The following is a 20,373-nucleotide window of genomic DNA, read 5'->3' as shown; positions in this document are numbered from 1 at the left end:
AAGCAAACTGTTGGCTGGTGTAGAGAGAGAAGAGAAAAAGGGAAGAAGAGGGAGGGACATGGGAACTGTGATCACAGCAGATTTGGAAGTGATCTCAGAGCCTGGGGAACCTCTCACTGTCCGAGGGAGGCGTGACTGGGTGGTTCAGGAAGTAACCTCAGAGTCTGGGATCCTTTGCTAAGTTGCAGTGAGGTGACTGACAGGTGATTACTGCATTCAAGTAGGTGATTTCTGGTAAAGCTATGTGCTATTTTTCATGAAGAGGACGGGGCAAGAGGGCTGTTCTCTGAGGTTATTTGGGAATTCAATTGCATGATTACAGAGAAGCCACATTTTGAGAGGTTGAATTGGGAGTCTTTATTAGAAAGCCAGCGACTTCAGGTGGATGGTGGGCACATATCCCTAGAAAACTTCAGCCTTGAATACACTCAACACTGTTTAAAAAAAAATGAAAATAAACTCAACTAAGCCATGAGTGGTAGTAAAGAAAAAGCAGAAAAACAATCTCAACAAACCTGATCAGCTCTAATGAAGAGCTGGAAAGGGATACCATAGTGACCTGAGGAGAGTCAGGAGATACAGGCATGGTGCCCAATGGTGGCTGAGCTGGTCAGGGCCTAAATAGGGTTATAGTCCAATCTCAGGGTGACAGGGAGCTCAAAGATCAGCAGATCCACCTATTATCCAAGTCCTTACCCCTAACTCTAGAAATTGAAGCCCACCCGTCATCTGGGAATGGGACTTGACCTTCATCCACAAAAAAACAAGATGGTGCCAGCTAAACACAATTCCCTCTCATCTACCATGTTGCCAAGATGGCACCAGTTAGACCCAGTATACTTATTTCAAGGTAATAACCTAAATCCAGAATTCATGAACAAAAACAGTAAAATGTTTCCATTTTGTTTTTGTGCACTACTTTACTTCATCTAGGATGCTATAGTTTAGATCTTAAAAGGCCCTGAAAGGCCCATGTGTTAAAGGCCTCGGTCCCAGCATGGTTCTGTGGGGGAAAGGAAAGGGGAAGTAGTAGAATCTTTAAGAGAAGAAGCCTGGTGGTGGCAGGTTTTTAGATAATTGAAGTATTCTCTTAGAGGGGACAGTGGAATGCTGACCCCTTCTTGTTCCTCTCTTCACTTCTCAACCACAAAGTGAATACTTCGTAATTCTTTCTGGCTCTAATGGGGTTTCAACTCAGGGTTTTGTGTTTGCTTTGGCAGGTACTCTACCACTTGAGTCCTATCCATAGTCATTTTTCACTCCTTTTTTTGAATTGATTCATTTGTCCATGTCTGGACTTGGACTACAGAGTAATTTTCCTATCTACACCCTCCATTAGCATCTGTACACCCAGCTTGTGTGTTGAATCAAAGCTTCATTAACATTATCCCTCCTCCTCACCAGGATGACTTCAAATCATGATTCTCCCAATTTCTGACTCTAGAGTATCTGGGATTGTAAGAGTGAAATATCTCATCTAGCTTCCTTTCAGTCTGCCTCATGCTCCTATTGTGTTTTTCATATTACAGGTCTGAAAGCAGCATGGACAAGGATTCAATAGCGATCATGGACTGAAACTTCCTACCTAAACACTGTCTCTTTGTCCATCTCTCTTTCCCCCATCTTTCTCTGTCCCTCTCTTTCTGTCTCTCTGTCTCTCTCTGTTTCTGTGTCTCTGTCTCTCTCTCTGTCTCTGTCTCTGACTCTGTCTTTGACTCTGTCTCTGTATCTCTTTCCCTGTCTCTCTCTGTCTCTGTCTTTCTCTCTGCCAATCCTAAGGCTTGAACTCATGGCCTGGACTCTGTCTCTGAGCCTCTGTGCTCGAGCCTAGTGCTCTACCACTTGAACCACAGTGACATTTCTGATGTTTTCTGAGGAGTTTATTTGAGGTAAGAGTCACAAACTTTCCTGCCTCAGCTGGCTTCAAAGCAGGATCCCCAGATCTCAGCCTCCTGAGTAGCTAGAATTTCCGGTGTGAGTCAGTAGTTCTAGCTAAATCTTTTCTGTTTATAAATGCATTATCTACTGCAGTCATAGAAAGGTAACTAACATCTGGAAGTTCTATAGATTAAATCTTGTCTACTTAGCTAAGTAAATAGCTAGATAGGTAGTAATAGATGATAGACAATAGACAGATGAACAAGTAGATTAACAGAAGATAAATAGATAGATAGAATCTCAGTCTGAAGAAAAGCTTCTTTTGGGATTTAAGTAAAGTATCTGAGTGTAAAATATTGAATGTTCTCCTAAATGACTGCTGTCAGTGGTTATTAATATTCTTCTCCAAAGGTTCCATCTGTCAAATGGGGAAATGTGATCTGCCACAAATAGGAGGTGGTATTTTCATTGGTTTCTGTGGTCTACCATGACTTGCTGCTGCTCCCACAGGGAGAATTTTGTTCAACACAGCTGGAAAATTTTTAGGCTCTATCAAATGAGGAGCAGAGATACAGCAGTTTCCAAAGGAAAACTAAACAAATAGCAAGTACATTTATCGCTTCTCTAGTATTACACATTCTACTGTGTCCTCTTAAATTTCACTCTCGCCTTTGATTAAACTAAAGCTTGTGTTTTCTTTGAGCCAATAGAAACTACAGAAAGGAAACACATATGAAATCAGATTTGTTCATCATTTATACTTGCATTTCCTCATATTTTATAATGAAGGATACATGTGCTATATAACTTTAAAGCAATAAATAATTAGAAGAAGTGATATAGGATCTGAGAGACGGTGTCTTAAAAATTCTTTACTTGAATTAGAAAGTACTGCTAATTCGTGATGAAGTGAGTTCTTAAAGAAATGCTTAATTTGTTGGTAGAGGAAGTTATACAAAGTAATATACGAAGCTTGCTGGAAAACAATTTTTAAAACTAAGATTTTTATTTCCCTTAGTTAGAAATTTGACTTTTAAGAGTATGTTTTATTGTATGCTAACTAAATAATTGGTATTTGCACAGCCTCAACCACAAAAAGCTTCTTGAAGGTGTTGTTCATGTGTTATTTAGAACAAACAACAATAGCATTGGCTTATTTAACAAACACAAAAGATCAAGCACAACATATAGGAAAGTGTCTACACAGTATCTAAGTGTAAATTCTGTTTAATGTACATGAACAATTATTCAGAGCCCAGATATCTTTTACTTTATGAAACTACAGTTCAGGATGTCTTGAAATCCTCAGAGGACACCTACTTTTAAGTCACCTACATGGGAAGAGGGCTGTGAAAGTCACACAGAATGGGTTCTGTGCTGATCTTGTAAGTACAGGGATCACTTCTGTGTGTGTTTTCTTGGATAGACACAATCTATGATCTCTCATCAGTAGGGGGACCTCAGAAATACATTCCAGTTGTGTTCTTGGGTAACAGAAGAGATAGAGTTGGGCAAACTTGTTTCAGTCTCTGTATGAAACTATGATAATGACTATATACTAAAGTAATTATACTATATCTATATAGTAGAACACTAAATAGTCACAAAAAATAATGTTTGACATGAGAAGGGGTAGCAATGATTGTTAAGTAATGCACCATCTATTTGGTGAATATAATGTAGCCCTGCAATTAATTATAATAAAAAAATTACATTTCCTTAAAAAAATAATGTTTGAGTACAGTGAAAAGATGTCCTTGTTATCCTTAAAGAAAAGTTCCTACTATAAACAATGCTTTTTGTTGTTGTTACTGAGGTTTGTTTTTCCCAGTACTGGGGTTTGAACTCAGAGTCTGAGCACTGTCCTAGGCTTTCTCAAGGCTAGTGCTCTACCACTTGAGCCACAGCACCACTTCTGGCTTTTCATGTGTATGTGGTACCAAGAATCAAATTCAGAGCTTTGTGCTTGCTAGGCAGATAATCTTCACTAGGCTATGCTCCCGGGCCCTAAACAAAGCTTCTAATTGTTATTACGGTCACAAAGAGCAAAAGTAGTCCAATGTTCCCCAGTACTCTTATCCTTCCTGCTTTACCCAACTCTGCTCTTTCTTTATTTTCTCTTAGATGTGTTGTAAAGAAAGAATGGTGTGTCACAGGTTTCCCATTATGGAATCTGATCCGTATAGGTTTGAGTGTTGATTTGCATTTTATCAGCTAAGTTAACTAAATCCAACAAGTCAATTCATATGCGTTTTCAATTCTTTTTATTTAGTAAAGGAAGAAAATAATGAAATATATTTTTATAAGATCACTATGTCTGATACCTAGCATACGTTTTATAAAGCTGAACTAAAATAATGACATAAATTGTTATTTTTTAATGATATGTACCAAGTCAGGCTATGCCAAGTGGATAGTAATCTTTAAAATTGTATTTGATTGGATTTTTTTTTACTGTTGTTTAGTCTCTAGTAGTTCAATATTTTTTTATCCTGAAGCTTTATCTTTAAAGATCTTTCAGTGTATATATTATAAACTAGGGATATTTATCCCAAGTTTAAAGTAGTGAAATTTTAGGCATGAGCCACTTCATCTTGTGTGGCCAATTGGGTTTTTGCATCTTAGTATTGGAAATATTATCAGCCTATTTTTTGGAAATTTTTACTATAGGCAGAAAGTATCTAAAGTAAAATAACTTCCTTGAGAAATAAAAACAAACAAAACAATGATATACTCGCTGCTCATTTCTCATAAAGTTAGCTTACTAAGATACTATTTTAGTTGCTCCTCAATAAATATCAAAAATTATATAAATAAAATGTTTGGTTATATTTAATAGTAAGACAGACTTAAAAGTAACTGAAGCTTTCTAATAATACAGTCAAGAACCTTTAAAAAGTTGATTCTAACTTGTATTTATTTTGTGAGGTATTCCTGATTGACATCTCTCCTCTACTGAATCTTGGGCAGTATCTTGTTTCAGAATTTTCTTCTTTCTAGTTGGCTTTGGGTCTTTCATTCTATGACTGGTCCAGGGTAAGTAGGTCTTTGGCCTAGGATTCTTGAAATATCCAACTTTATTTGCTATTGTTTCCTACAGGGCAGGGGTGTTGTTTTTTATGGAAGATATTTCACTAATGAAAATGTGCTGACAACAGAAACTTTGCAGGGTAGAAGAAAGATAGGACTAAGAGTCAGGAAAGTTACAAGCATCTCACTAAACATGTAAACATACATGTAATTATTGAAAAAGAATGCCTGCAGATATTAATTCCTGTTGTTTATGCTCTATTTATATAGTCAATACACTATCCTAAAAATCACCACTAAACTTGGGTCAAAAACTTGAGTTTAGGTCATTTCTGCATTGGTATGCGGTAGGGACTAGGTAGAAAAGGCAGGGTTATAAAAGAGAAACTCTTGTTATCTGGTATATTGTATATATGTTTATTTGTTTATTTGAAATAGGATAGGGAAAGGGAGAAAACAAGATGGGGGGGGTGGGGGAAGGGGAAATGGGGACAAAACATGAGAAGGGGTATCAATATGTGTGAAATAATGCACCTTCTATCTGGTGAATTAACTGTAACCCTTCTATTAATTACAATAAAAAATAAAAAAGATACCATTTTTCCTTTGTAGCTTTGAAGAATTGCCCCTTATTTAGTGAGATTCTGTGTCTGTCAGAGACAGTTCATAAACTGATGCACAAAGAAGTTGTTTTATATTACTAAAACTTGACTCTGGAATGATTAAGTTTCTAATACTTAAAAATATGCTGGCTGTTATTCTTTTCCCTCCCCTCCCCTTCCCTCTCCTCTGCCCTCCTGTTCTCCCTTTCCCTTCCCTCCCTTCTTTCCTCCCCTCTCCTCTCTAATTCTCTTCTCCCGCATCCTCTCCTTATCCCTTCCCTTTCTCTTCCTCCTTCCCTACTTCCTCTTCTTCTCCCTCTCCCTCTGCTTTTCCTCATTTGCTTTTCCTTCTCCTTCTCCTTCTTTTTCATCTTTCTTTTACATATCCTAGGATTTGAAATGAGGGCCTTGAGCCTGCATAATGTGCTTATTTATAGTTTGCACACTTGACCCACACCTCCAACTACACTTTTTGTTAATTGGAGATGATGTATTTTGGAGTTTTCTGCCCTGACTGGCTTTGAGCTTTAGTCCTCAGCCTTCTGCACAACTGGAGTTATAGGTGACAGCCACTGGTGCCTGGCTAAGTTTTCTTTAAAAACTTGTTGAAGTTATTCTGTCATTTAAGCACACTAAATGTACATGGCACATAGAGATTGACAGTGAGATGGAAAGAGACTGTTGCCTGGAGAGAAGCCTTACAGCTTAATTGTCTTACCATAATAATGTCAGCTCCCAAGTGGTGATAACTAAGGCTAAGAAATGGTTTAATTTATCACTATTTGGTTTTAGCATGGGAACATAGGAGAAAAGGGTAAATTTCTGTTGCTCTGGCTCACATGGAACCAAAGCTTAATGAGTCTTCCTTGGGATAATGTCATCTATAAACTCATTCTCTATATAAAGATTTAAATAATGACCCTATTAATTATAAAATAATTGTAGAACAATACTAAACTAGAGACATTTGTTAGACTAAACAGAATGAATATGAGCCAATAAACTGAGGAGAGTTGATAAAGTAAAGGCTTTTAGGCCAATAATAACAAATAAAAATGAGGCAGCTTTTCATTGCTAGATAGCTAAATGGAGGGCAAAGAAAATAACCAAGATAGAGGAATGGAAATTTGGTTACAAACCAAGCCAAGTGCACACAGGGACTAAAATGGTTCCTCTATACTTCACTGGTCAGCAAGGACATGCATGCTCAAATCAGGAGAGGAGCTGTGTGTTCTTGAATGTTTACTGCTTTGTTTATGTCTCCCCAAATATAAGATAAGCCTGGAAAATTATAGAATGAAGTGTAATGAAAGAAATTACGTTGCAAGTCATTGTTCCATTTTCGTGGGAAATAAAAGCAGTTGGGTGTGTGGAAGTGCATCCCTTGGATACTTCTAGTCTTTTATTTATTTTTTTCTGGTAGTGTGAGTATTCGAATTCAGAGCCTCATACTTATCAGGCAAGTGTTCTAGCACTTCAATCGGTAGCCCTTTTTTACCTTAGCTATTTGTTAAACAGGATCTCACACTTTTACCTTAGGCCAGCCTTGGGCTGGGAGCATCTTATCTCTGTTTGCCAAGTAGTTGGGATTATAGGTTACAGTCACTGAGCCTTGCCAAGTTGTGTGTATTTATGAGAAATCATCAACAATTTTTAAAGACAATCTTGCGTTATTTTTAATCGAGTCCTTTGATCTAGTATTAAGAAAACTTGCCACTGATATTTCTGTGGGAAATCTTATTATTCAGAGGAGAGTAATATTTGTGAAATGCAGAGAACTTCCTTCTATTCTGTAGTGTTGATCTCAGAGCAAACTATGAGAATATATGTTAGGCAGTTTAAGGAATTAGAATCATTTGAAGGCAATATAATGTGACTGTTGAAAACTCAGTATATTTAGTAACACTGGAAAATTTACAGTTCCAGGAAAATTAAAAAGGAAAATGTAACTGAAACTTTTCATCTCATATACCATATAGAAAATAACTTCTCTGTTTTTAATTAACTATTCATTTCCTTTGCAGCATGTGGCTTCAGACAATTAGAGGGATTATTTATAACAATGACTATGGCTTTCCAGTTTATTTCATGAAAGCATCATGCTAATGAGTCCAAGATCTAGATCCATCATCAAGTGAACCAGTAAATTGGTTCTGGTTTGGAACAAACAAGCCCACCCAAATTTAGGCAACCATCTTACAAAGTTGTTCTTGGAGGATGACTGACTCTAGATAGAGACCTCTGGGAATCTATCCCACATCCCCTAGAAAAGCCTTTTTTGCAGTCAAAAGTGCTCCCTAGATAAAATAACAAGAACTTCTTGCTACAAATGTTGCAGGCCCAGTGTGTGAGCACACATCAGATAGAGTTTATATTCTGGTTCTAGGCTTTCTAGATTATTATTATTATTATTATTATTATTATTATTATTATTTTAACCCTTCTATTTCAGTGCCTCCATCTGAGGATCAGATCAAGTAATGGGATGTAATGTATACAACAGTTGTGAGATGATAGTTTCAAACTCTTACCTGTAACACGGACATTAGTGAATGTTCAGATAGTAATATTTCATAAGGTCTTTTCACTTAGAATGCAGCTCCTCAACCATCATGAAGACTGGAGTAGTCAAATCATACATATTTTTGCTGTGACCCTCTTTGTGTTCAACACAAACATTCATTACTGTGAATTCAACATGGACAGAGTTTTCTGGTAGTCTGGCTATCAATTCTTTGTGGAATGTACCAAGTTGGATAGACTTGCTACCAGCTAATTTTGATTTAGAGACTTTTTTTTTTCTTGGCAGTACTAGAATTGCTAATTTTGATTTAAATGAATGCAAATGCAAGTCCAGACTTCTATCCCACAAACTGAGTGAGTCAGGGATTCCAAAACAGAAAACTGCCTGTTTATGGAAGAAATCATTGAAACTACTCTCTGTGTGGTATTTTCCAATTTCACCTGAAATCTGTTATTGCAACCAGCAGTGCTTTGAGAGAGGGTGTGTGAGTAAGGAATTTAACTATGAAAAATCTTATCTTAATCTTTTTCACAAGTATCCTGTGTCCTGTGTCCTGACAATCTCAGGAATTTTATTGGAGTGTTGTCATGAGTCTTCTGTTGCAAAGACTGGAATGTACTACTGGATGAGACAAACAGATGTCATAGATCAGAGATTTTCCACTTTCCACTGAGAAATATGAAAAAATGTGGAAAGATAGAATCACCATTAAAGGGGAGTGAACGTTCAGATTCTGTAAGTACCATACGTGAAGCAATAGCTACTCTCTACCTGAGGAATTGTTTTATGTAAGAGTTCCAGTACTTCTCCTAGGGATAAAAGTGGAAAATAATACAGCGTATGAAACAGTTACAGTTTTATGATGTAAATTACAGCATATTATTTAGAATACTCATTTTTCATCATTAGGTTTATTTTTAGATAATTTGTCTCTGTAAGGTCTCTGGGTGCAAGCAGTACAGAACTGACGGGTGATACCTGTGACATTTGTAAAACTTCCTAAATAGCACAAAATAAAAGACATCCTTGAGGCTTTTTCTGAAACTATTTGAGACTTGTAAATTTCAGGACCTTGCTTTCCCTCCTTCAGTATTATAGAAATGGTAAATTTAAGGAAAATTGAAAATGTTGCATCAGGCTCACAGTCATTTAAAGCTTAATTTTTGTGAGAAGTCTGGTGTCATTCTTCTTCTACATCCTGTCTTTCACTAGTCTGAGGAGCATAGGTTAAGTTATATTGTAAAAACAACAACAACAAAAAAGGGCTACTTGCTCAAATGTTCACTGATAAGGGTGTAGTGCTGCGTGGCAGTCATGACCCCATCACCCATGTGCATGTGCTGCAGGAAATCATGTGTTCCTCTCATGGCAAAAGGGATTTTGCAGATGACATTTAGTTAAGCATCTTACCATGGAGTGAAAACCCAATGAGTTAGTAGGGTTTCTCAGGAAAGTTGAACCAATTAGATGTGTGTGTGTGCGTGTGTGTGTGTGTGTGTGTGTGTGTGTGTGTGTTTGCACATCTAGATGAAGTTGAAGATTTACAGAATTGATGCATAAAACTGTGGAAGCTTATTCAGTCCAAAACCTGGGGGCAGAGCAGTAGGTTAGAGACCCAGGAACAGCAGCTCCTCAAGTCCAAATGTGGTCACAAGTTCTTGCCCGGTCTGCAGAAGTCAACTTTTCTATTAAAACCTTCAACAGATGCAATGTGCTCACTTATCTCATGCAGAATAACTTATTTTGTTTGAAGCTTACTGATTATTTCTATTTCATAAAAATATCCACAATAAAATACTTGACCAAATATCTAGACACTATGGCCCAGACAAATTGATAGACAAATCTCTAACTATTAAATCCAATTGTTAGGGGTTATAAGTGTGTGTGCTGTGTGTAATTTGAACCAAAGACCTCACCATGTGCTAAGTAAGAACAAATTGAGCCACTGGCCCCAAGTTGTAGTATAGCAGTTTATAATCAAGTTCTGCTTGCTAGACAGGCAGTTAGCTACTTGAGACATTCTATCAGTCTTCTTTGCATTGTTTTGTAAGATAGGGTCTTGCTTTATTACCAGGACGGCCTGGACCATAACTATCCTATTTGTGTTTCCTCATGTAGCTTAGGTGTCAGGCATAGGCCACTGTGCCCAGTTAATTGTTGAGATGGACTCTCCCCAACTTTTTTATTCAGTCTGATCTCCAACAATATTCCTCCAGCGTTCTGAAAACCAAGAAACTAGTCTTAAGTAGGAACTAGTCTTAAGTCATCGTGCCCAGCCTCAACGTGTTTTTTTTTTCCCTTAATAAATGAAAGTGCAGAGCAAGAGTCAAGATCAGAGAAGGAGATGTGACTTACAAAGGCAGAGGCAGTCAGATCTGATTACTTGGTGAAGGTGAAGAGGGCTAGTGGCTCAAGAATACAGTTAACTTCTATTGCTGGGAAAGAGTAAGACAAGAACTCTCCTTTAGAGCCTCTGGAAAGTATGCAGCTCTGCTGTTCCCTAAACTTTTGTTCTATAAAAATCTGTTTTAGGCATCTGCATTTCAGAACTGCAAGATAATAAATATGAGTGGCTTTAAACTACTCAATTTGTGGTAGTTTTTAATGGCAGCAGTAAACTTCTAGTAAGTAATGCACAAGCTATAGCATTGAGAGCTCAGAGTGAAAAACTTGCTCATACTAGTGATTACAAAAGCATCTGGCATCTATTTTTGCTCAGTGGCTATCACTTTCCTCAGACAAATGAGATTATTTCCTGATTTCCACTTGTGTCCTCTAATCCTTCCTCTATCTCTAATGTGCATTCTTTTGCTGTCCCCTCTTTGTGAATATTCTTTTTTAATTCTCTTCAGATTCTGTATTGTCCTTCATCCTTTCTTCTTTTTCTTTCTTTTCTTTTAATTGTGATGGTGAATTTATCCATGAATCCATTGAATCTATTCTGAGTGATAATTATTTGTTAGTCGTTGTTCAAAGTTCTAAGTACATATTTATGAATAGAACCAAATCTAGCATTCATGTATCTTATAGTGTATCAGTAAGAGCTAATATATGAGTAACACCAGTGAATGATAAAAATGCTATCTAATTTTTTTAATGTATGGACTATGCCTTGGATAACAAGAAAGAAGCCAATGAAATGTAATATAATCATTGTTTCACAATTCTACTGCTTATTCTGAACACAAAGTTCCTAAAAATTCAGGGAAGGATTACATATTTGGACTTTAAAGGATAGAATTTGGATTTTAAGTAGGGGAAGATTTTTAATGAGCAGAGAAAGCAGAGAAGGGTCTGGAAGCTGAGGAAAGCAAACATGCCTAGACAACAAGATTATAAAGCAAAGCATGGGTTACTGCTAAGGAAAAAGTTTATTTCTCACATATATTATTGCACACCAAGACTGGTGTCCATTGTTGAACAAAGATCCTGTTAATGCCACTTGAACTTTGGTTTAAATATGGGAAGCATTCTCTCTTCCAGTGAGTAAGCAGATTGCCTCTGTAGCTTTTGACCATTCACAAATCCCTAAATGTTTGGGCTAATTGGTTGACCCAGGAAACTGGACCACCAAGCAGGTTTTCTGTAATCAAGCTTTATCTCTATTTCCACTGAACATTTTTAGAAATCTGGCTCTTATTTGCACAGAACAAATCCCTCCTGGATTGACAGTGATATTTGTCTGGCTTGTTTTGATCATGTTAATTTGTTGAGGGCAAACAAAAAGAATTCGTGTCTCATTCACATATATATTTACATATATTCACAAACTTACCCACATATCTCATTTTTTTTTTGTTTTTTTTGGTTGGTCATGGGGCTTGAACTCTGGGCCTGGGTATAGTCCCTCAGCTCTTCAGTTCAAGTCTACCACAGTACCCCGGGAGCCACAGCCCCACTTCTGGTTTTCTGGTGGTTAATTGGAGATGAGTCAAATGGACTTTAGTGTCCGGGGTGACTTTAAACTGCAGTGCTCAGATCTCTGCATCATGAGTAGCTAGTATTACAGGTGTGAGCCACTGCACCCGGCCATATCTCACTTTTAAAATGATAAATTCAGTTTGAGGAGAAAAAAAAAAGATAAGGAGACAGAGGAGGGAGAAGGGAGGGAGGGCAAGGTAGGCTGAGAATAGGGTGAGGAGGGAGGAGGCAAAAGAGGACAGGAGAGGGCAAGGATTCCTTTGGCTTACCACAGGATATACAAACTCTAACCAAAGGCAAAGCAAACAAATATGCATGCTACTTGGATCCAGGGTTCAAAGCCAGAACTGTTTTAAACCAGGGAATTCCTAACCGCTGACTGGTGTGGCTAGCCTAACAGACTCACTCTTGAGTTTTGAGCTCCTTGGAATTTTAATTTTTCTTACAGATTTCTTTTTTTTTTGTTCCATTTTATTTCCTTACTCACAAAGGGCCTATTACCTACTTTATCTCTAACTTATAGCTTTGTGTCTAGTTTTTATCATCTGAGTTCTCCCTTTATAGCAGCAAGAAAGATGAAGTCTTTTAGCTTTTTCCCACCAAACTTTTGCCTCTTACTTTCCTTGCAATTCCTGCTAAAATAGGATTAGCTTCTATTTCCAACTCTGCCTTCCCACTTTCTTATATGCAATCCAGTTCTTCTGACAGTCTGGCAGCCCTCTTTAGTCTACTAAAACTGTTTTGTCAAATGTCAAAACACTGCTAATTTGATACTTTTTAGTTACCTGCTTAGAAATGCTTTTTGTCTCTTATTAAAACACTGCATCATCTGAGTTTCTTGTTCCTCTCTTGTCCCATAGGCTTATTGTATTCTTTCCATTTTTCTTTACAACTGGATATGTATCCAGTAAAATTATTTTTTTTCTTGTCGTTTCCCCTTCTAAATAAAGACATTCTTAACATTTTTTTACAGTTTTTTTTAATCTTTTTTCTTCCCTGGCATTTCCCCCTCATCTTAGTCACTGAACTTTCTAGAGAACACTAGGTCCAAATCCCTAACTACCTAGAAGACATTTCTATCTGTGTTGTCCCTGGGCTTTCGGAACCTCAATGTGGTTCATTGCCCCCCTTCAGTGACTCCAAACAGGTTTCATCACTACCATGTTGCTTTTAAGCAATATAGATGAAGTGATACATAAAAATGAAATATTCAAAGCAATCTTCAATTGTATTAATTGTTAATGGTTTTCATTTTAATTATTTCTGGGTCTACATTTTTAAAAATGAGATTTAACTTAGTCCTCTGTAACTGAACATTAGAATGTATGAGTGTTCAAAAACACATTTTCAGGGGCCAGGAGTTTGGCCTAGTGGTAGAGTGTTTGGGGTACCACATATATAGAAAAAAGCCGGAAGTGGTGCTGAGGCTCAAGTGGTAGAGCTTGAGAAAGTCCAAGGAGAGTGCTCAGGCCCTGTGCTCAAGCCCAGGAATGGCACACACACACACACACACACACGCACGCACGCAACAACAAAAAAACATTTTTAGCAAATCATTCACAAGAGCTAATCTATTTAAATACCTTTAATTGTTCTGTCACGGAGCCTAACTATATGTCTTCACATGGAAGTTTTTTACCAAGCTGTCTTAGCCTAAGAGATATTTATTTATTTTTTGTTGTTTTCAAATTCTTCTGTGAAGAATCACAGTTCCTTCCACAGCTTAGGTAAGGCAAAGGTAATACTAAATATTGTCTAAAGTTCCTCATTAGCTTTCACATCTCATCACCCCATACTTTATTGCTCCAACAGCAGGTTCAGAAGTTGTTTTTCTCCTCTGGTCTCCAGCTGCTACTCCACTAGACACTGCGTGAGACCTTGGGGGCTGGGTTTCCTGTCAATAACAGAGAGGAAGCTGTGCTTTTGGATGAACCCTCATTGTCCTGGGGTTGGAACAAAGATCAGCAAGCAGTGATAAGAGCCCTTTTCAAGCTGGGGAACTGCATAAATCTGATGACCATTGTTGGGAAGAAGAGGAAAAAAGGGGGCAGTCACAGAAGGTTGGGAACATGGCTGGCTGGCTTCATCTTCCAGCAACCAAAAGAATATAAAGCACACTGAATTGTCAGAATGCTTATCTTACCAAGGACTTAGGATCTGTTGCTATGCAAAGTGAATACAAAATTATATTCCGCCATCACTTAAAAACAGAAAATGGGACAAATGGACTCATTTTTAATGAAAAATTGGGCACTTGAATGTGTTCTTGATTGTGTTTGTTTTTATTTATTTTGGAGTAATTCATCAGCTTAGTATCTTCCATTTTGAGCCTGGCTAGGATCACCTATCTTTTTCCTTTTCTTTCTTTTTGTTAATCTTTAGATACTCATTGTACATCCCAGTCTTGTTTTAATCTGATGCCCTAAAAGTTTAAATGTACTTCTAGAATATTCATTGAATAAATACTTGGAATAATGAAACAGACCATCAGCTTGATTTTTCTTCATCCTAATTTAGCATAATTATGCATCCTCAGTTACTTCAAAATTTGCTTTCATGGGTTGAAACAAAACATTATTCCTGTTTGTCAGATGAGAAAAGCCAAATGACTCTGTGTGAGAGGAGAGAAGGGGGCTGGGTGTGTGATGGTATGAGAATTGACTTGATTATGATAAATCCATTAGAAGTAGTCTTTGAATTTTTCTGTTGCTTTCACTAGTCTATGATTCCTAAAACGGAAAGATTTCCATAATTAAGACACCTTCCATAGTAAGGAACATGAAATTAGTGATAAGGCTGAGAAAATTGAAGAGGCAATTTAAAAAGAGACTCTAGTGTAACCAAAATCGACAGTCGCAGGATTCTGACACTCCATCCTCTTTTTGCATTGGCAATTTCCTTTCTCCTTCCCTCTTTCCTTTCCTCCCTCCCTCCCTCCCTCCCTCTCTGCCTCCCTCCTCATATCCTCTCCCCCCCCCTTTCACTTCTCTTCATTCTGCTTCTGGAGCTTAAACTCAGGGTCTGAGCTACCACTCTACCACTTGAGCCACATTTCCATTTCTGGCATACACACACACACACACACACACACACACACACACACACACACACACACACACACACACGTCTTTTGTTAGTTTATTGGAGATAAAAGTCTTATAGACTTTCTTGCTCAGGCTGACTTCAAACCATGATCCTCAGATCTCAGCTTCTTGATTAACTAAGATTACAGGCATGAGTGCCCGGCTTGCATGGATAATTTTTAAGGCAGTGTCTTTTTTTATACCAGGGTTAACCTGGACTTATGTCATTGGGATGAGAGATGTGTGTCTCAACATCCAGCCACTGGTACAAATTGTATCTTGAGAACTCCCTCTACTCCTTCCCTGCTCCCTCTGGCCTTGAACTGCGATCTTTGTATCTCTGCTTTCCAAGTAGCTAAAATTACAGGCTTGAGCCACCATACCCAGAATAGCATGTTAGGAAAATGGAGAACAAAAAGCAACAGGCCAGACTTGAATATTTAGAGGCCAGGACTGGTTATTGAGAATCTGTAAAGGGGTACAGACCTTCCCGCCAGACTGGAGGTTGTGCGTCTGAGCTGAGACAGGAATTTGGGTTTTATGGGGCCTAAACAAGTTGAGGGGAGAAATTAATGCAAAAGCCATTGGGTTAAGGGAGGTGGGAGTTTCCCAGCTGGGCCCACAATGGGATATTTTACAGCTAGGCTTGTTGGGTGGCTTGCCTGGTATCTGTATGTACCTGGGGAAAACAAGATGGGAGCCAGTCCTTCATACTACACTATCCCATTTTATTGAAACTACAACTCTACCAGACAAGTAGTTTGTGTAAGAAGAAATTCTATTGCCCATTATTACTGTTATATAATATGCAGACTTTGCCAAGAATCACACAGACATCCAGGTATAGGGAACAAAGGAAGAAGTTTATTGCCAGGGAAAGGGACGGGCAGACCCCTCCTCACACACTTGCATGTGAGAAGAAGTGCCTGGCTATTGTCTGGGGTAACCAGTGGGGTTTGGGAGATTTTGCTGCCTTATATGGTCATAGCTGATCAAAGGAGTATTTCCGTGGGTGACCTATACCTATGAGATTTAGGATATGGCTTCCTTATACGGATCTAGCTTAGCACCAGGAGACTATCTCAAGCGAAGGAGTTGGTGGCTAATTATTTACTACCTCTATGGAATGGGCCTAATGTTGCCTAGGGAACAAGCATGCTGAGCTATGAGAGAGGGGGCCACCAGGCCTGCACCATCACCATCAATTACACAGCTGATGAGGTTATAAGTCAGATTGTCTGGTTGCAAATTCAATTCTCTATCTTACACATGGACAAGCCATTTATCTTTCTAAAGCCATGTATCTTTCTGGACCTATGAAATCGAGATCACCTTATTCACCTTTCAGGGCTGTCAGAAATACTATGAATGTTAGATGACTGGCATCTAGATTCTTACTTTAAATGTAAGTGCATATTTGAAGTTTGGTTGAAGGTGATAAAACCAATCAGTTAGTTGTACATTTTTATTTCAGTAGTAAAAACAAAATTGTCAAGAAGATGAACAAACGAGAAGAGGTGACACGAACCAAATGCATGCTATACAAGTAACATGCATTTGCCACTAAATTCTCTGTAAGGGACACACAGAATTAATGCTGCTGGCAGTAATCACACTGCTGTCATTTGAAAAGTTAGAAAACTGGACCTGCATTAGACAGGTTAGAACTCTTCAGCGTGGGAGATCATGTGGCATGGTAATGTCCAATGACCACCAGTGCAAGAAAATAAACAAGCATGTCTGTCCAAAGGCCTTTCATAATGCTGTCTAGGTCAGGTTGATGACTCAGTATAGTCTTCATAAAATGTCTGATGCTTTCCTTCCATGCCTCATCATGTCTTGAATGTGTGCTCACCTGAAGAAGGTGGCAAACCCAGCCCCATGAGCACAGAATGTGCTCAGTAAGTAGTATATACTTGAGTAATTGTCAGGGGAAGGCATCAGTTGCATCTGTGTCTCTCCCACTAGGGGGTCCATCATCTAATAAGTTAGCTTATGTAGTAGTATGTAGAAAGCAATACTTGGTGGCTCAGGTTACTTAATAGGTCACTAAACTTGTGATATAAATATAGATATAGTTAAAAGCTTGTATGCATGTATATATGTATATCTTTAGCAGGTCTGATTCTTCAAAAAATACTTCATTAGCCAACAATTTTATCATTAACCCATCATGTTACAAGGGCAGCCCTGCTGTGAGCCTGGGAGTGGTCCACACAAGGTTTGAACAATGGGAACATAGAGATAGAAGCTGATGTGAAGAAGGTTGGATGTGACATTGCTCATCCTTAAAAACAGGTAACCAATAAGACTCTGTAGTCTTTTCCCCTACTGTTAGGTTTAATCATTCAATATGGATTCCTTTCTATTATTGCCCCTACTCAGACTTTCTAAAACAAATGTTTGAATCACTGATTCATCATTTCTGTTTAAACTGAAAGAGACTGACATGGGAGCTTAAGGTACCCTATCAGCAGAAACATCCATACACCGCAGAAATGGAATCTGTAAAGGAGAGAAGGGTTATTTCTAGATTCATAAGCCAGTAGTTTATTGCTGTGAGTCTAAGGATGGTGACTTTATGAAAAAAATTGACCTAAAATCTTTATTTAGAATGTTATGAGAAGTTGACCCCAAAAGAAAATCTCATGAGAATTAGAACTCTGTTACTCACTGTTTTAAAAGCCTTGTCAAGATGGGAATGTAGAAGAATTAATGTTTGCCACAGGGCCCAGGCCAATGCTGCTTCTCTTACTGATGATGTTAAATTCTCAGATATGTAATTTTACTTCACGTGGCTGAGGAGGGATGCTGTCACAAAGGAAGACTTGGGGCGTGTTTTTCTTTTCTCTTCATCTGGCAAAAATCATAAGATGAGCATTTACATTTTCACTTCTTTTTTTTCCAGTCCTGGGCTTGAGCTCAGGACCTGAGCACTGTCCTTGGGCTTTCTCAAAGCTAGAACTTTATCACTTGAGCCACAGCACCATTTCTGGCTTTTTCTATGTGTGTGGTACCGAGGAATCAAACCCAGGTCTTCATGCATGCTCAGCAAGCACTCTTATCACTAGGCCAAACTCCTTGCCCGAACATTTACCTTTTTAAAGGAGATATTGGGATAGGGTTAAATTTTTAGTTTATATTTAAGGTGGGAATTGATTTTAGGGATTATACCAATAAATGAACAATTCCAGCTTGCCAGAAAATTGAAATTATTTTTTAAAGTATTGCTTGATTTACCATTGTAAGAGATGTCAATTTCATTCACAGAATTACATATTAAAAGTGAAATAAAAGTAAAACAGTAATATAGGTTGAATGAAAGTAGTATAATATACAAAATGACTATTAAAATCCTTTTATTAATTTCCAACTATTGTCATTTATTTTATTCATGGAAACCTTCATTTCAAAGCTCCAAAAGAAATCTTTTCAATGACTTGAAAGTAAGATTGCAGAGATTTATTTCACGTAAATAAAAGATATACATTGCTGTGTGCTAGTTACTCATATCTGTAATCCTACCTATTCAGGAAACCAAGATGTGAGAATCATGGTTCCAAGCCAGCCCAAGCAGGAAAGTCCCTGAAAGTCTCATCTGCATTCTGCCCCCTAACAAGCCAGAATGGAAGCTATGGCTCAAGTAGTAATGTACAAACCTTGAGCAAACAGCTTACAGACAGTGCCCAGGCTTTGAGTTTAAGCCGTAGGACTAGTACACACACACACACACACACACACACACACACACACACACACACACACACACACACACAACACACGGTAAATATTTAGAGGATAGTAATTTTTGTTTTCCTTGTAACTTCTAAAATATTTATTATACACCTATATTGTGTCAAACACTGGTCTAAGCATGTCATAAATATAATCCAGCAGATAGTGTAACAACTTCATAAGGTGGACAATGCATTCCCATGTTACAGATGAGAAACAGATCATGTATGAGGTAACTTACCTCTGGGTCACACAGCTTTTAAGTGGAAAAGCTAAAAGTCAATCCAGTCTGACTGCAGAGATTATAGGACTAACCAGTGAGAAATGCTGTATAAGTCTAAGTCTTCAGTGAAGATGTCATTACAGATGTTTTTCATTGATAATGAATGCTAGTACTACTGAGTCCAAAACTGGTTTTGAATTTCAGGTAGATTGAGGCATTTAAAAGAAATCTTAAATGACTTAACACACCAAATGCTGTATTTGGTAACATATTGGGAGACATTTGGGAAACAGGAAAAAGCAGGAAAAAGCTCAATTAAGACATTTAATTTATTATAAGTAAATACATGATCTAGATGGACAGTAAAATAAATAAATGAAAAAATACATAACTTGTTAAATTTTAGTGTCATACAAAAGTTATAGACCAAGAGCTAAATGAAATACATATCACTCATAATACAATAATATAGCAAATACATGTCACTCATAATACATAACACCATCAAATGCAGTTTTAAAGTGAATTTACTTGAGCTGAAATACCTTTTGTAAATTGAAAAAACCACCACATCACTTTATGAAGCTAGTTCATTATGCCTAGGTTGTAACACAGTATTGTTCATGCTAATTCCCTACTTTCTTCCTACAGTTCTAGAATTTTGATACACACTGGACAAGGTGTGCCTACATGATAAATTCCAGCCTACTACTACCAGGAAAAAAAAATCCAGTGGGTTGAATTTCCATTGGAGTTTTCAGGACACACAGACTGCTGATGGGACTATGCCTTTTGTTTACCATGGAGAGTAAAGAATCCAAATGCATTTATTCTTGAAGGCTCTATCTTGTCTTTCTCTGCTGTAAGCTACTGGATGTCCTGACCACGAGGCTGGGATGTGTCTCATCTCTGAATCCCAGGAGTCTTTCAATGAATCTCAAAATAGGATGATTTAGAGGATCCTGGTGCATTTTTGCAGTATTTTAATATTTTTACAAGAAACAACAAATGATCTGAAAAGAAAAAAGTGGAATGTGCCATTAGTATGGGATCAAAGGTGTTTTTTTTTTCTTTTTCTTTTCAGGACTAAGATTAATATTGGATTTTTATCTACCAGTTTGATAAGCAGACAGATTGATCTCAAGTTTTTTCTCCAGGGAGACAATAGCAGCATTTCACAGGCAGAAGAAAACAGCAGGAGTCAGGAATATCTGGTTTCCATATCACTTTGGAATTAGGAAAGTGGACATGCCAAAGTTTGAGAGGTCCTGTTATGTGAATAGTATAAATGTTAATCCAAATAAGGTGAAGATTGGCGCTTTATAACTATTGGGCCTAGAGGGAGGAAAAATGTAGTTGGGCTGGTAAATGTGC

At 37.8% G+C, this 20,373-nt stretch overlaps 1 long non-coding RNA gene across 1 annotated transcript; it reads left to right on the top strand.

Annotated features, from left to right (window-relative positions):
• The first annotated feature begins 1,786 nt into the window (after positions 1–1,786).
• LOC150063463 (uncharacterized) lies at positions 1,787–18,677 on the top strand. Its single transcript, XR_016535428.1, has 4 exons — positions 1,787–1,889; positions 8,570–8,769; positions 17,158–17,339; positions 18,575–18,677. It is a non-coding gene; the product is annotated as an uncharacterized LOC150063463 (long non-coding RNA).
• The last annotated feature ends 1,696 nt before the right edge of the window (positions 18,678–20,373 follow it).

Source organism: Megascapheus bottae, chromosome 5, assembly GCF_031878675.1.
Source record: "Megascapheus bottae isolate mThoBot1 chromosome 5, mThoBot2.hap1, whole genome shotgun sequence".
NCBI classification, from domain to species: domain Eukaryota; kingdom Metazoa; phylum Chordata; class Mammalia; order Rodentia; family Geomyidae; genus Megascapheus; species Megascapheus bottae.
This window is presented reverse-complemented; position numbering and strand designations above follow the sequence as displayed.